Raw genomic sequence first — 17,715 nt, 5'->3', positions numbered from 1 at the left:
CCTCATCTTAATCTTTAAATTGAGGGCTACAGTTTACACCTTCCTTGCAGGGATTAAAGGAGCCCTTGCATTTTTTGTGCAGTCACGTTTGTAAACCATCAGCAAATAGCAACGAGTATGAGTCCACCATGCAAATAAGTGTGAAAGATTCGTTCAGCACATAAATGGCAGAATTTCGACTTATAAGAACAATAAAAGAGAACTCAGAGGAGATTGAGGGGCTTAAAGGCGGAGAAGGAGAAAGAGGGGAAAAGGAAAGGAACGCAGCAGCCAAGGCTGGCACATGAACACACAGGGATGCACAGGCTTAGGACCCTGCCCAGAGGCACTTCTGGGTCCCATGAGCGGGTCCAGGACGGTGACCAACCTCAGTGAAGGGTGACCCTCCTGCCAGTTACGGAAGCAGGTGGCTCAGCTTCCAGTCATTTCTGTGGATTTTTGTCTTCGGTAAAGGAACCTCATTTCCAGGCCAAATGATAATTAAATAGATTCCAGGTTGAGACTGGTCTCTGCCCTCAAGCCATATACTGTCAGGGTGGGGAGATTAGGTACCAGCAAACAATGAGAAGATGGTGACAGGTTGAGCTGGGAGGTGCTGTGGACTCACGGTGCTTTGGTAGCCGGGACCCCAGGGCTGAGGCAGCCAGAGCCCCCTGCAGGAGTGGCACTTGAAGGACAAGGTCTGTACAGCCAGAGCAAGTGGAGAGGGCATTCCTGACAGCAGAACAGCAAGAATAAAATGGGGAGGGCTTCCCTGGTGGCGCAGTGGTTGAGAATCTGCCTGCCAATGCAGGGGACACGGGTTCGAGCCCTGGTCTGGGAGGATCCCACATGCCGCGGAGCAGCTAGGCCCGTGAGCCACAACTACTGAGCCTGCGCGTCTGGAGCCTGTGCTCCGCAACAAGAGAGGCCGCGATAGTGAGAGGCACGCGCACCGCGATGAAGAGTGGCCCCCACTTGCTGCAACTAGAGAAAGCCCTCGCACAGAAACGAAGACCCAACACAGCCATAAATAAATAAATTAAAAAAAAAAAAAGAATAAAACGGGGAGCCTGGATCACTCAGTGGGGAAGACCTGTTCCCCTGAATTAAATGCTTGTGTCTGGCGAGGGATGAGTCAGTCCCAGCGGAGGCCATACCTTGGGAAGGTTCTCACAGGGTGAAGTTCAGAGTCAGGCTCCCAGGAGTGGTGAAAGACATGTTGATTTCTCAAGGGGGCGGGGAAGGAATGAAGGGCATGGAAGGGCAGGAATGTCAAGGCAGCTTGTCCAGGCGGAGGGCGACACCTCAGAAAGGATAAGCAGGACATGCTTGGGTGGGGTCCTGTCAGGTCAATGCCCACATCTGAGTTAGGAAAACTGGGGTCTCACCAAGTGGATAGGAGTTTTCCTGCTTGGTCATTCCTTGTTTAAAGGGCTAAAGAATTCTACTGCTAATAAAAATATAACTTAACCTAGCTCTCCATAAAGATTACAAACTTTTGGGCTTCCCTGGTGGCGCAGTGGTTAAGAATCCTCCTGCCAATGCAGGGGACACGGGTTCGAGCCGGGGGCCGGGAAGATCCCACATGCCGCAGAGCAATGAAGCCCACAGTGCACCACAACTACGGAGCCTGCGCTCTAGAGCCCGTGAGCCACAACTACTGAGCCCACGTGCCTAGAGCCCGTGCTCTGCAACAAGAGAAGCCGCCTCAGTGAGAAGCCCACGCACCGCAACAAAGAGTAGCCCCAGCTTGCCACAAGTAGAGAAAGCCCGCGCGCAGCAACAAAGACCCAACTCAGCCAAAAAAAAAAAAAAAAAGATTACAAACTTTTGAGAAATCAGATAATAAATCCATATATTAAAAAAAAAAAAAAAGACTTTGAGCTGGCGTGCTTTCCGACTCCATTTTCTATCTATTTCCCTTCATTGCATCAAGCATGCGTGGACAATCATGTCCTTTGGTGTCGGATCCTAGTACATTCAGATCTTACCAGCCCTGTCCTTTGGAAGTCACGGTAGCCACCATGTTGAGAGCTGAATGATGACAAATATGTGGCAGTTTTCATCTTTCATTTTTTGTCATTTCCATACCTACTACTTTAATGGCAAAGCAATGAGATTACGGGCATTAAGCCATCAGCGTCTTCCTGTTCCCAAGCTCATTCCCGGATAATTTTGCCTGAGGTTGAAAAAAAACCCAAACAGTAAAGCATCTGCTTTAAATTAGGAGGATATTCCTTGGTATTCATATTCTTAAAGTAAATTAAAATTGGTTTATCTGTCTTCTTTAGAATACACAGGAAAGTCTAGCAGTCATGGATTTTGGGCTTGAATTAAAGAATTTCCTCACGGCCAACTCTGCTGTTAATTCAACCTGTCTTAGGATATTTAAGCCTCAGATAAAGAGTAAAACTCAACACCAAGGGAGAAATAGAGTCTGAGTTGCAATTAAATTTATGCCACTATTCAGGAATTATGGAAGGTGATTGGGATCCCCTCTAGGCAAGCTGAAGCCAGGTTTGTAATCCCCACCCCATTCAGAAGGATTAACAGTTAATTTTAATTCAAAATCAATATAAACAGGCACTCTAGAGAGTCTCCCCGGGTACACTGGGCCCGGCACACCAATTTACTGACAGCAAACCAACTGTTTTACCTGTGAAGTCCATGGTGAAAGGCCAAATATTTCAGACAAAAGTGAAACAAGTGAGACATCATCAGGTCCCAGTGACACAGCACTATTTTAAAGGTGTCCTCTGGGCAATTTGGAAATAATCAGGAAATTCTAAATGTGCGTGTATTTAGACACAGAAATTCCATTCTTAGGACTCTACCTTAGAGATAAAAATTCGTACAAGGATCATGCACAAGGATGTTTATCACCATGTCACTTGCAATAACAAGAAGTGGGCAGTGACTTAAATAACAATCAATGATAGTACCTTCACACAAAGGGATAATATTTCTTCAGAAGAAGGTAGATTTCTATGTAGTGACAGGAAAACATTCCTGGCATATTTTTTAGTGAATAAAGCAAGCTTCAGACTAGAATGTGATCTCAGTGGAAAATCAGAAAAAAGAAAAGCATCAACACATGCTGTTGTGTGTAAGAGTATACACCCTGTGGTCAGATTGCCTGGGCTCTAACTCCTGCTCTACTGCGCACCAGCTGGTCAGCATGAGCACGTGGAGGAGGCCTTGGTTTTCTCATCTGTAAAATGGAAACGGTAAGACTACCTGCCTCATAGACACATGATAGGCTTTCAGATAAAATATCAGACAAACTATTAATAATGATCAACTTCAGGGAGCTAGACTTGGGGGAGAGGAGAACTTTTTTTTTTTTTTTAACCGTATTCACTTCCAAACTTTTTTTTTTTTTTGCAAGAATGTTTAAACTGATTTAAAAAAAATGTTCTCTCTGAGCTAGAAGCCATCTATCAACAGATGATGACTCTGGTTGCACCCTTGGTTGACTGAGGATTAGTGAAAGGTGAAGATATTTATCAGTTCAATCAGGACCCCTAGACACCCTGAGACTCTCCTCCTAAGAGAGAAAGCTCTTGGTCCACAGGACCCAAAAGGCCCACTGAGAACCACAAAAATCTTACCACAAATGACTCTGTCCAGCTCCCCACACTAAGTGAGCTGACCAAACTCAAGCATGGTCTTCTATCAGCTCAAGACCACGTTGCTTGGATGACCCCAGCCCCTTAAAATGCCTGCCTAAGAAACAACACTGTCAAAAGGATTTATTGTGTTTTCAGGCTAAAACCTGACTATAGGTTCCTGACATCTTTTTTCTTAGAGCATTCACTTTAGAAAGCTTGCAATTATAAATCCTTTCTCTGCTCCTTTGAGACGTAAACCTTCTACCACCCAGAAATGTCTCCTCAAGGATCTGGGAGCCATCTCTTCGAAATGCAAACATCCAGGGAGATAAGTCCCATGTCTCCTGGTCTTGTGGGAGGGGAGGGGCCTCACTTGGTGGGTGCCTTGCTCCAATTTGCAAACTACCTCCTGTCATAAAGATGTGAGAAGTCTGTCTCTCCTCTGGATAAGTGCCAGCAAACACAGATGGCCTAATCACATTGACCACCTCCCCCCTTATATATCCTCTAGTACTTTTCTTTTAGCACAATCCAGTGTTTAAAAAGTCTCTCACCTCTTATTTTAGTGGTGTTGGGCTCAGTGTTATACTGAAGTCTCTCCCCTACTGCAGTAGTCTCAATAAAATCTGTCTTGTCACCTTTAATTGTTATACACCTCTGTTTCTCTTTGACACCACTGGTGAGGGAGGACTTCATCAAAGGCAAAGCCATGACCATGGGGAAGGGAGGCCTTGGCATTTACCCTTGTGGTAATTAATCTCTGCCTCCCAGTAAATACCAGAGGGAGAACTGGGTAGTTGTGGTTCACTATGCCAAAGACAGCTGAAATGTAAGTGAGGATTTCCCCCCCCCCCATATGAACATAAGCCCTTAACTGAGTGCTTTGCAAAGTACTGAGAAATGTGCTAAACTCTCAATATACAGCATCTCATTAAATCCTTACAGTAACTGTATGAGATAGATGTTATTTTCTTAAAATCTAAGCATCAGAAAGATTAAGAAATTTGCTCAAGGTCACATAGCTCATAAGTAGCAAAGCCAGGTGTCAAATCCTAGTGTCTATCTCCATAAGCTTTTGCATGGCCTAGATAAAAATCATGGTACAGACGTAGAGAATGGACTTCAGGACACAGGGAAGGGGAAGGGTAAGCTGTGACAAAGTAAGAGAGTGGCATGGACATATATACACTGCCAAATGTAAAATAGATAGCTAGTGGGAAGCAGCCGCATAGCACAGGGAGATCAGCTCAGTGCTTTGTGACCACCTAGAGGGGTAGGACAGGGAGGGTGGGAGGGAGACGTAAGAGGGAGGAGATATGGGGATATATGTATATGTATAGCTGATTCACTTTGTTATACAGCAGAAACTAACACACCATTGTAAAGCAATTATACTCCAATAAAGATGTTAAAAAAAAAATCATGGTAGCTCTGCAGATGAAGTATAGCTTAAATTCATGTTTGGCTGGAAAGTTTCTTCTCCATGGAAAAATAACTGTCTTAGCGCATGTAATCAAAAAATAGCCGTACTCTAGCAATAACAACAACAGACACCTCTGTAATAAAACACTTAGCCTTTTTCCTCAAAACTGGATAAAATAGAAAGAAGAATGTATATATATGTATAACTGAGTCACTTTGCTGTACAGCAGAAATTAACACAACATTGTAAATCAACTATACTTGAATATAAAAAAGAAACTGGGTTTCAGGCCACTGAAATAGGGTGGTCATGGTACAGATCTCAGAACCCTGCCTTTTTTTCTTCATTTTCTTTCTTAATGGTCTTTGAAATGCCTTCTCTTGAGTATTGTCTCACTCCCCAGCTAGAACATCAGCTCCCACTGGGTAGGGATTTCAACTGTTTTGTTAACATCTGTATCTACAGAGTCTGTGGAAGTGCATGGCCCATGGTTGGCACCCAATAAACACTCGTTGAAGGAAGGAAGAAAGGAGGATGTGAAGAAGGGAGAGAGGGAGGGAGAGAACTGAAATGGGATTTAGAAATATGCTATCTCTAATTCAATCCCCCTCCCCACCCAAACTTAACGCTGCCATCCAGAGAGGTAAGTGACCAGCCAAGGGGAACAGGTCTCTTCACTCTTCAACTAGGTTAACTACTCCATCCTTCTTGGGTGGTGGTGAGGGGGGAGGAGAGGGGCAGATTTGAGAATAGCTTAGATTTTATGAGGTTTCTCAATCTCAGCACTATTAACATTTTGGGCCAGAAAACACTTAGAGCGCACTCTAAGATGATTAGTCACATTCCTGGCCTCTACCCCCTCGATGTCAGTAGCTCTGCCTCCACCACCCACCTCTGAGTTGTGACAACTGAAAATGTCTCTAGGCATTGCCAGTGTCTCGGGACAGAGGGATGGCGGTGGGGAACAGGGCAAAACTGGCCAAGGTCAAGAACCACTGGATTAGAAGATAAGGTAACGATGAGCTACTAACTGAGTAAGGAGTAATTAAACTCCAGTGCTTAAACAGAAGTGGGGGACATTTCAGGCTTTCGGGGGTACTCAAAACCATCGCACATACTGTGGAGAGAACCAGAATCTTGGGATCTGGGAAGGTTCCAAACTCCAGAAGCAGAGGGATATTCATCAGCATGGTGACTCAGGAAATGAATATTCTCATGGTCTGCCTGCCATTCCAGGTAAGAATTCCAGAAATTTAATAAGAAAATTGATCTGTCCGTGCATGGTAGAAGAGAATCTAATGAACAACAAGCCAGGCAAACTCAAAAGCCTCAAATTATTCTCCCTAATACCAGCACAGCCATTTTTGAACACAATTATGGACTTGAAACCCCACAGGGGAATTCAGTGGAAATCATTTAAACATTTATTTGATGTGAAATATCTGACCCAAGCAATTCATAGAGCAATTAAAGAAGTAGGGTCTGGGAGATTTGACGGTAACATAGTTTTGGGTTTTGTTGACAAATGGTCAGTAGAACTAAAAATTAGTGGCATCTTAAATTAAATCTGAATGTGAATAAGAATCAAGGATCCCAGAGGGCTCAGGACAGGAAACTGTATTATCCAATAGACAGTGCTCATTAACAACCTGGAGGGGAAAGTAAATTTGACCTAGATTAAATTTGCCGATAATAAAAAATGAGTGACAAATGGCAAATGCAGAAGATAAATTAAAGTTAAAATCACCAAAGACCTGGACGTTAGAGGATCTTGATCAGAACTTAATGATGGAATTTAATGAGAAAAGGGAGGCTATTACATGGTCAGGTTTGATTACACTTGACGGTCTGCGTAATCAGATAACACACACGAGGGAGAGGTCGGGATGGTGGTGGATAAACTAAAGGGAAACTTGGTATTCCTCTAACACACCTTGGAAGATTGGCTTAATAACTTAGCATATTGTGTCTGAAGGAGATTTTGCAGCAGACGAAGTGGGACGTGGCAGATATGAATCTGCTGCCCCTGCAATCTTAGTTCAGGGGTATAGAGTTTTGCTAGAGGAAAATGGAAATCTGGTGAAGTTGATACTCTAGTAACGGCTGCAAGGTGATTCAGTACTTTGCAAACTATCATCATCATCATCATCACCTATTGAGTTCCTACAGATAGCCCAGATTCTGTCATAAGGACTGTATTTTGTTTAAAAAAATTTAAAACAAAGGCTGGTGAACATTACTTTGTTACTTAAACATATACATGTATATCGAAGAACAGAGCACTCTTAGCAAAATATATAAGAGGAAGATAAAGACCAGTGTAATGGAAAAGACTTCTTTCCCTGATAACATAGAATAATATAAAAGCACTTTAAAATGCTTCAGTTTTTTTTCTAGCTTTTAAAAAATATCCTGGGCTTCCCTGGTGGTGCAGTGGTTGAGAATCTGCCCTCCAATGCAGGGGATATGGGTTCGAGCCCTGGTCCGGGAAGATCCCACCTGCCGCGGAGCAACTAAGCCCATGTGCCACAACTACTGAGCCCGCGTGTCACAACTACTGAAGCCCGCACACCTAGAGCCCGTGCTCTGCAACAAAGAGAAGCCACCGCAATGAGAAGCCCACGTACCGCAAGGAAGAGTAGCCCCCGCTCACCACAACTAGAGAAAGCCCACACGCAGCAACAGAGACCCAGTGCAACCAAAAAATAAATAAATAAATTTATTTTAAAAATTAAAATAAAGAAAATAAAAAATATCTTTACGATTGCCATGTTTTACAAGTGAGGAAACCGAGGCACAGACAGGTTAAGTGTTTTGCCCAGAGCCAGGCAGAAACTGGCAGAGAGAGGGATTATCAACCCATATTCCTTGAGGAACAACCTGTAACAGGGGGAATCTGTGAGAAAACCTAGAAGATTCCTGGCAAATCTGAGAGAAGTGGTAAATTCTATTTGAAGGCAAATTCTGTTTGTTGGCTCTAGTGAAAGAAACATGACATTTGCCTTCAATATGCTCCTATCTCCTTTTTCAGAACCTCCCTATATTGGTTAGGGATGTATCTGGCTGTAAGAAAAACCTTATTCACGGTGGCTTAAATAGGGGTTGATCTGTCACAAGTAACAAGAAGACAGAGGTAGATACTAGTGATGACTTCCCATTTCAGCAATGCCTGGGCTGACGTCTCTGTGTGTTTCTTGGTCTTTCTCTCACGGTTGCAAGATGGTGCCAGAGCTGGGTGGAGTGTCTGCGTTCAAGGCAGGAAGGAGGTGGGAGGTTCCTTTACCATAAAGGCAGAAGCTTTCCCAGAAGCCACCACAAGCTGACTTCCACTAAGGTCCCCTTGGCCAAAATGGGTCACATGAGCACACCTGCCTGGGAAGAGATTTAGAAAGTAGGAAACAGGATTGTTATGACTGAGTTGAAGCAGCCATTGGGTAGGCAACTATATGTATCTACAATGACTTCCTTCTCTCTTCTTTTCCCTTCAGCCAAGCAACCTGATTCCAGCAGTGCCTTGATCTGAGCAGCTGACGTGTTCTGGCTAAAGTGTAAGCCAGCAAAGAGCTAAGATGTGCCTATTTCTAGTGTTCATTTTCAGTAGAGTGTTTCCAAAGGAACTTAAATCACAAATCTGTAGGAATGGGTTCTGGAAAACCATTCCTTTGCAGGGGCCAGCATTCATGGAGGGATTTGAATGTTCACCAGGGTAAATATCTACCAGGCATTTTTGGCCAGTAAATAAAGTCAGAATTAGAGACATCCCAAACATACAGTAATAACTGGATCATTCAAACAGGGAGAACTGGCTTCTGTATCAGGAGCGGATGCTGGGCAGCTTTTTAGAAAGTTAAACATATAATTACTATACAACCAAGGAATTCACTCCCCGGTATTTACTCAAGAGAAATGATGTTACATATGTCTACACAAAGACATGAATGTTTATAGCAGCTTTATTCATGATAGCCAAAACACAAACAGACAAAAAACAAGAGAACTCAAAACCCCCCCATATTGGGAACAACCCAAGTATCCATCAACTGGATACTGGTGAATGAAGAAACAAATTGAGAAATAGCCACACAATGGAATACTATTTATTAGTAGAAAGGAACCAACATTGGGTACATGCAATGATGTGCCTGAATCTCAAAAGCTTTATGGTAAATGAAAGACACCAGATGCAAAAGAAAACATACTGTACAATGCCATTTATATGAAATTCTAGAAAAGACGAAACTGATATGTACTAACAGAAAGTTTATCAGTGATTTACTGGAATTTTGGGGGGTGATGGAAATGTTCAGATCTTGATTGTGGTGGTTGCATATGTCTGTCAAAACTCAAAAAAGTATACTCTTAAAATGGGGGCATTTTAATATGTAAATGATACCTCAGTAAAGTTGATTTTTGTTTTTAAAATCCTATCTATGTCTTCATTTTCATGTTTTCCTCTTCCTCCTACCCCTCCTCTTCTTCCTCCTCCTTCTTCTTTTTCTTCTTCCTTTTATTTCCTTTGTTCCTGGCCAAGTACCTTTTGGAAAATTCCAACTTTATTTGGCAGAACTTCAAGAAAAGTGGTATTTGCCCAATACTTACAAGAAATGCAGAATGCCTTAGAGATTAGAGGGCATTCATGGCAGTTACTCACATTTGACAACAGGGAGAGACAGGATGATGGTTAATTTTATGTGTCAACTTGGCTAGGTCCCAGTACCCAGATATTTGGTAAAACATTATTCTAGGTGTTTCTGTGAAGGTATTTTTTAGGTGAGATTAACATTGAAATCAGTATACTTTGAGTAAAGCAGATTGCCTTCCATTATATGGGTGGGCCTCATCCAATCAGTTGAAGGCTTTACGAGAAAAAGACTGAACTCCCCCAAGCAAAAAGGAATACTGCCCGCAGTCTGCCTTTGGACTCTGCAGCTCTTCCCTGGGTCTTCAGCCTACTGGTCTACCCCCATCAGATTTTGGTCTTGCCAAGCCTTCGCCATTAATTCTTTAAAACCTCTATCTATTGATCAATTGATCAATCGATCAATTGTTAGATATAGTTATAGATACAGATATCTGTGTGTTTGTATCTGCATATATAAACACATACACACATCCTGTTGGTTCTGTCTCTCTGGAGAACCCTGACTAAAGCAGACAGGAAAGACAGACAGAGCTGTGAAATTAGGTAAAGCTCTAGGCCCTCAAAGTACAAGTTGCTGCACAAGGGTTAGCAATGAAGAGTTGTGTGCACCACACTTCCAGGGTTCTAATGCCAGCTCCTTGACCATGGACAAGCGCTTACATTTTCTAAGACTCTTCCTCCCCGCAAAAGGGAAAAATAAAATCATCTATTCATTAATAAACGTTAAATGAGATACTGATACAAAGCAATTCTCACTTTAGCATAGATGATATTGACTACAAGAGGGCTGCACAGTTAAGCTTCTCGACTTCTGGAGCACTGCTCTTTGCCTGTACTTGGATACCTATATAGTATCCCCTCCTTTGTCTTAAATGACAACCAAACTGTCCACACTACTTTGAACTTTAAGAGGACCAACACTAAACTTGGATTAAAATTCCAATTTTGGTAGAAAGGATTATTTAACTTATCAAATTAAAACTTTTTTGTATTGTATGAAAATAGTTCACTTGAGTGTGTATCTGTTAATTTATTTGTCATCAAAAGAGCACTTTGCCTAAAAGAAAGGACTGACAAGTGTGCAAAATGTTTACAATCCTTTGTGAAATTGTAGTTTATCATTAGTTTGTATCTGTAAGTTACTGTTATAAATATTTCCTGTATTTTTTACTGTTATAATATTGGTGCTATGATAAGTAGTCTTAAGCAACTTCCAGATAGTTCATTTGAGCTGACCTATTACCCTCATCACTGTTGGCAGTGGGCACTCATGCCCCATGGCACTGCTCTACCATCAGGACCCACCTCTTCCCCCGTGTTCCCAGGGGGCTGTGCTGGGAGGCTCCATGTGTGTACATGACCCACCAGACACCCTCATTTCTGCGGTAATGTAATATGCTGGTCTGAATACCTGGGTGCCACAGTGCTAGGTGCCATCAAGAGGAGTACAAGAGAGATAGACAAGTGTATGTTGATTCGATAAGTCAAATCAGATTAAACTAATGGAATTTCAGAGATTTTCCTGAATAATATTTTCCTTACGAACTTGCTACTAAACTCGGTTGCAGCTTGGCCTGCCTGGAGTTGAGAGACTCTGGTCCGGAGAAGTTGGCAGGCTGGGGGGACGATGATTTGGAGATAACCACATGTCACATGTGTGCAGTTGGCTCTTCACATAGAGTCTATAAAATGGTTCACATTCATGGTCTTTTTCATTCTTGTCCTTACAAATATCCCAGGGGAGTGGCAGGATGAGGAACACAGCCTCTGTGGATAGGTCCTTAGAAGAAAGAACAAGAGTCACTCAAGCCCAGAACCGCCCTGCCCTTTGTACCATCACCAACTCTGTCCTCGGCCTCCTGCTGCCTTGGTGCTCAACTCTCTACTACCTGAGGGGTGGGGGCAACATCTGCAACCTTCCAGCCTTCCAGGAACATTTGACCTGGCACAGGCAGCTGCTTGTACAGTAGCTTTCATTTCCCCAGGAAGCCAAGTGACATAGGCATATACCTGTGGAAAGTTCTGGAAAATAGTTCCCCTTGCTCACTGGATCCTTTGATCAATGCTCAGCACCCGTGTCTCTCACTTTCTCAACTTAAAATGGAACACAAAAAGATACATGCACCCTTAGGTTCATAGTAGCACTATTTACAATGGCCAAGACATGGAAGCAACTTCAAATTCCATCAAAAGATGAATGGATAAAGAAGATGTGGTATATATATACAATGGAATACTACTCGGCCATAAAAAAGAATGAAATAATGCCATTTGTAGCAACCTGGATGGACCTAGAGATTTATTTATTTATTATTTATTTTTGGCCACATTGGGTCTTCGTTGCTGCGCATGGACTTTCTCTAGTTGTGGTGAGTGGGGGCTACTCTTCATTGCGGTAAATGGGCTTCTCACTGCGGTGGCTTCTCTTGCTGTAGAGCACAGGCTCTAGGTGCGTGAGCTTCAGTAGTTGCGGCACGTGGGCTCAGTAGTTGTGGCTCACAGGCTTAGTTGCTCCACAGCATGTGGGATCTTCCCAGACCAGGGATCAAACCCTTGTCCCCTGCACTGGCAGGCAGATTCTTAACCACTGCGCCACCAGGGAAGTCCCAGACCTAGAGATTATTACACTAAGTGAAGTAAGTCAGACAGAGAGACAAATATATATCACTTATATGTGGAAATCTAAAAAAAAAAAAGTGATACAAATGGACTTACTTACAAAACAGAAATAGACTCACAGACATAGAAAACAAACTTATGGTTACCAAAGGGGAAAGGTGGGGAGAGGGATAAATTTGGAATTTAGGATTAACAGATACACATTACTATATATAAAATAGAAAAACAAGGACGTACTGTATAGCACAGGGAACTATATTCAATATCTATCTATCTGTATATATATATAAAACTGAATCACGTTGCTGTACACCTGAAACACTGTAAATCAACTATGCTTTGATAAAAAGTAATAAATCAATAAAGGGAACACTGGAGGATGTTCAGATCAGTCAGGATGGGAGAGGAGGAGCAGTCCTTGCATCTGAGTAAGCATTGACAATACAGAGAATATCTAGCGAAGAGAAGAATGGGACAGGCACAATGGGGTCTGTAAACATGAGGGGGTGTCAGGAGGACTGGGCAGGGCAGAAGAGGACCACGTGATCCACACGATGAGGGGAAGCTAGAGAGACACTATGAGGAAGTAAGTTCACTATAAGGAAGAGTTTTCCAACATCAGTAGTCTCCAAAGATGAGAAGAAGTGAGTTCTCCAGCACTGGAGATGTTCAAATGAGACCACAAGGAGCACCAGGCAAGGAAGGAGTTAAGGTTGAGAAGCTGGGCTAGGTCAGACCCCCAGCTGGGCGTGACTTTCCCCCACCAGGGAAATACTGCAGTGTCTGCAGACTTTCAGGTTGTCACACTGAGACATGCCACTAGCATCTAATGAGCAGAGGCCAGGGGTGCTGCTAAATACCTTACAATGTCCAGGACAGTCCCCACAGCAAAGAACTATCTGGCCCCAAATCTGAAGAGCGCTGAGAAACCCTGGAGTAGATACACTGGAAGTCTGGAGCCTAATTTAATATTTTTAAAATAAATTTATTTATTTATTTTATTTTTGGCTGCGTTGGGTCTTTGCTGCACGCAGGCTTTCTCCAGTTGCGGCGAGCAGGGGCTACTCTTCGTTGAGGTGCGCGGGCTTCTCACTGCGGTGGCTTCTTTTGTTCCGGAGCACAGGCTCTAGGCGTGCAGGCTCAGTAGTTGTGGCTCGCGGGCTCTAGAGCACAGGCTCAGTAGTTGTGGCGCTCGGGCTTAGTTGCTCTGTGTCATGTGGGATCTTCCCGGACCAAGGCTCGAACCCGTGTCCCCTGCACTGGCAGGCGGATTCTTAACCACTGCACCACCAGGGAAGCCCCCAAGGCTGGAGTCTAGGGTACTCGCCCCTGCAATCTGTCCAGGAGCTCAGAAGACCATGGAAGGTAATCAGTGAAATGCCAGAAATAACTGGATTTCAAGGAAGATTGCAAAATAGGATGTTCAAGTTGACATCAGAAATATATTTGCAGTTTCAGACATCGAGGGCTACATTTTGGGACTCTGGCCATCCCTGCTGTAGCCAAAAACTATGAGCATGTTATTCTCCAAAAAGCAAATTTATATGTTCCCACCACTTCCACCCACTTCCACGTATAGGTTGCAAAACCATGTCCATAGAGCTAGAGGTGGGTGGGCGTGGGGTGGGGAATAGCTGAAAACAAGCAAAGGGAGGAATCTGCAGTGAGGTTTCACCCAAAGACCTCTAAAAATTATTCCCAATATCTCCTCTAAAATTATTTTAATATACTTTTTATGCCTTCTGGGTGATGAAATTGATCGACCCCCAGAAAAGTCCTGTAACTACAAAGAAACTCATTTTTGCCAGACTTATCACACTCAGAGCTTGAAAATCAGATGGCTCTGAGGTTGACTCTCGACTCTGTCAGTTACCAGCGGGTCATTGGGCAAGTTATTTAACCCTCCGATGCCTCAGTTTCCTCATCTATAAAACAGGACAAATAATATCTATGTCATAGGACAGCTGTGAGGGTTACACGAGTAAGTGCACAACGCCTGGTACATGCCAGACGCTCACTGAGTGGCAGCTATTATTTGTATGATTACCTCTTCGGGAGATCTAAATAGCATGTGACATCAGGTTAGGCATTGAGCAAGAAAAGTATGCCATCTTGACACTCACATCTAAGATAAAAATTAGCTTGCCCTTATTATAGTTCTCCACTATAATTAATTAAAACAAATAAGTAGCTGTCAGTCAACAGACACACACCCTAGAGAGGGAGATATTACCAATTTATAGATGAAGAAACTGAGATGCAGATGCTAAGTCAGTGGCCTGGTAACATAGTAGCTCCTAAGTGACAGAGGCAGAATCAGAACCCATGTGCTTGCAGGACACCAATGTCTCCTTGTTCCTTTCCATTTGCCTTCACAGCCTGCTTCCTTGGCTTTGGACTGTATCTGGGGATCTTGGAGCATCTCACTGCAGCAAGACTTGTCCTCAAAGCCTTCATAGGCACCAAGGTATAAATGACCAGTGACAGCAAAAACAGCCCCCTAAACCTTAAGACTCCTAACCTAGACTCCACTTAGGGCAAAGATAGAGATGCATGAGCTATTTTCAATATTTCAAAAAGCCATACATTTGGGGAATTTCCTGGCAGTCCAGTGGTTAGGACTTGGTGCTCTCACTGCCGGGGCCCTGGGTTCCATCCCTGGTCGGGGAACTAAAATCCCGTAAGTCGCGTGGTGTGGCAAAAAAAAAAAAGCCATACATTTACCCCTGATGAAGCTGAAAAAATTAATTAAGATGCAATGTTTCACTGATTTAAGCTGGAATGACATCTACTCTCTAGGTAATACTGGTGACTTCAACCTGATTAGAAATTCTGATGGACAGACAGTTCCTATGTCTTTGATGAGTAAAAATGAGAAATCTAAGCAATATGGCTTGTTTCACAGTAAAAAGTCCATCAAAACCTAAACTGCATGGAAGAGAATAATAAAAAAAATGCCCTTACTTGGATGTACATACACTACCAAGTGTAAAATAGATAGCTAGTGGGAAGCAGCCGAATAGCACAGGGAGATCGCCTTGGTGCTTTGTGACCGCCTAGAGGGGTGGGATAGGGAGGCTGGGAGGGAGACGCAAGAGGGAGGAGATACAGGGATATATGTATATGTATAGCTGATTCACTTTGTTATACAGCAGAAACTAACACACCATTGTAAAGCAATTATACTCCAATAAAGATGTTAAAAAAAAAATGCCCTTACTGATGTCTGGGAGTCACTGAGCTAAAAAGAAACAGCAGACGTCATGAAATATCAGGCACAAGACAGCATGTGCCTGAGGACCTGGGGAGCAGGGCCATTATGTATGAGACATCAGGGTGCCCGCCCTACCCACACCTTCTTTTCAGGGAACACTGTCTTGCCCAGAGCCCTGTGGAGTGGATGCTGCCATATCCGCCACCATGTGTCCTAGCCTCTAGAAGAGTGGATTGGACACTGTGGACTCATTCATCTTTAAGCTGTTGGGCAATCTAGAGCATGTATAGCTGGGTCACAATAATGAGCTGGGTCTATGGTGTTTCTCTCTTGGAAACCAGGAGTTGGGAAACTGAGAGATGGAGGCAGTTTACAGCAGAAGTGGAAGACAGGAGGCCAGGATCCCAGCCCACCCCACATAGGTGCAAAAAATGCCACTGAAATATCATGGTTGCTGGCTACATAGATCTTTTGTGGAAATAGCTAAAGGGTTAAGATCCATTTATTATAGAAAGACTAGACTAAACGTTCCCAAATGGGGAATCCAACGAAGGGGGACCCTAATTTGTGCCACAGTGATAAGAGGGTGCAATGCCCCACTGAGCCTAAGGGGTGCTGGTATGGTAGTTAGCAAGAGATTCTCTAAGGGACGTAGAACTCTGGGGCAGAGGAGATGGGCTGGAGACCCAGTCTTTCCTCCCCATGAGGGGAGGTTTTACTTTATTAAATAGAATTTGTAAGATCTCCACATGCCTGAGGCACACTAGGCTGGTTCTGGCAGTTTATCAACCGTCCATCAAACTCCACTTACTCCTTCTTCCGCAGTGGTGCAATCAGAGCCAGGCACCTGACTGATTATCAGGGCTATAACTCCCAGCCTCTCTTGCAGCTCCCTGTGACCCTGTGGCTGAGTTTTTACCAATAAAATATGAGCAGAAAAGATGAGTGGTACATTTGGGCTGGTACATTAAGAGAGTGGCGTGCCTCCCCATTTGCCCTGTCGTGCCAGCTGCTATCTAGGCCATGCAGGCAGGGACAGTACACTTAGGACACTGCTAATTAAGTGTGGTCCATGCATCAGCTGCTCATCCTTGAACTGTTTGTAACCCATCCACAACAAGATAAAGAGTTTATGCCAGAATGCAAATCAACAGCACTAAACACAAATCATTAAACACAGTGTTCAGCTGACAAAGCAAGATATTCTCGATGAAGGAAGCAATGCATTGATTTACATGCTGCCACAAGCTCCTTATCTCCTTGCAGAGCATCCCTTTGAGGAGCAGAGCACTAGGGAGGGGTAGAGGCACAAGATGGAATGAACCTGGGTTCCTGAATATCTACGTGGAACAGAGCGCTAGACTATAACAAAAAAGAGGAACAAGACATCCCTATCTGGCAGGGCTGTGCTTAAGATTTTAAAAGCGATATGAAAAGATACCCAGCTAGGATCTACTGTGGTTCATTCAGTACTGGCTGAATGAAACCTGCAATGGTTTCTTTCTCTAACTTGTAACAATCCATTGTCTTTTCTGGTTAGAGGACTGGTCTCAGGCTGCTATACCTGGAGGACAATGCAGCCATTCACATCTCTTGAGTCCCTGTTCTGTACCTTGGACTGGGTCAGACGCTGTGGATTCAGCCCTGAGCAAGACTGACACACTCTCTGCCCTTGTGGGATGCCAAAGCAAATGACAAGTCTAAGCCCGAGACCAGGTGCAGAAAGCCTGTAGACTAGGGTGCTTAGAGCAAGAGCTGAAGTGAATGGAGGAACCTGGGTAGCTCCTGGTCTGCAATAGACCCAAGAGTGTGTTGCCTGAATTTGCAGGAGAGTTGCACTTTCTGTAGAGCTGTTCCCACACTTCATTGTATTTACAGTAGTTTTCCCTTGGTTTCATAGTGGGAAAAACTTCATTAAAAGATTCTAAAATAATCTTGATTAAACTAAGGGGAAAGGACATTTTTCTATAACTTAGTCTGGAGAGCTAAAGGTTTAATGCCCCTCCAAAGGCCCAAGGTTGCAAAAGCCATTTAGATCCAAGCATTTCTTAGGTTAGTTGTTCATTCATCAAATCGTTGTTGAACACCACTGTGAGCCAGGCTCTTTGCAGACACACAGGGGAACAAGACCAAGTCCCTGTGTTCCTGCAAGCTCACTGCCAAGTGGGAAGTGGTAAGCCTACGGATGATCACCTGACTGTGGAACATTTGCCTACTAATGAGC

This window comes from Balaenoptera physalus, assembly GCF_965194825.1.
Source record: "Balaenoptera physalus genome assembly, chromosome: 12".
Classification (NCBI taxonomy): Eukaryota; Metazoa; Chordata; class Mammalia; order Artiodactyla; family Balaenopteridae; genus Balaenoptera; species Balaenoptera physalus.
The sequence above is the reverse complement of the archived record's forward strand: the minus strand, read 5'-3'. Positions refer to the sequence as shown.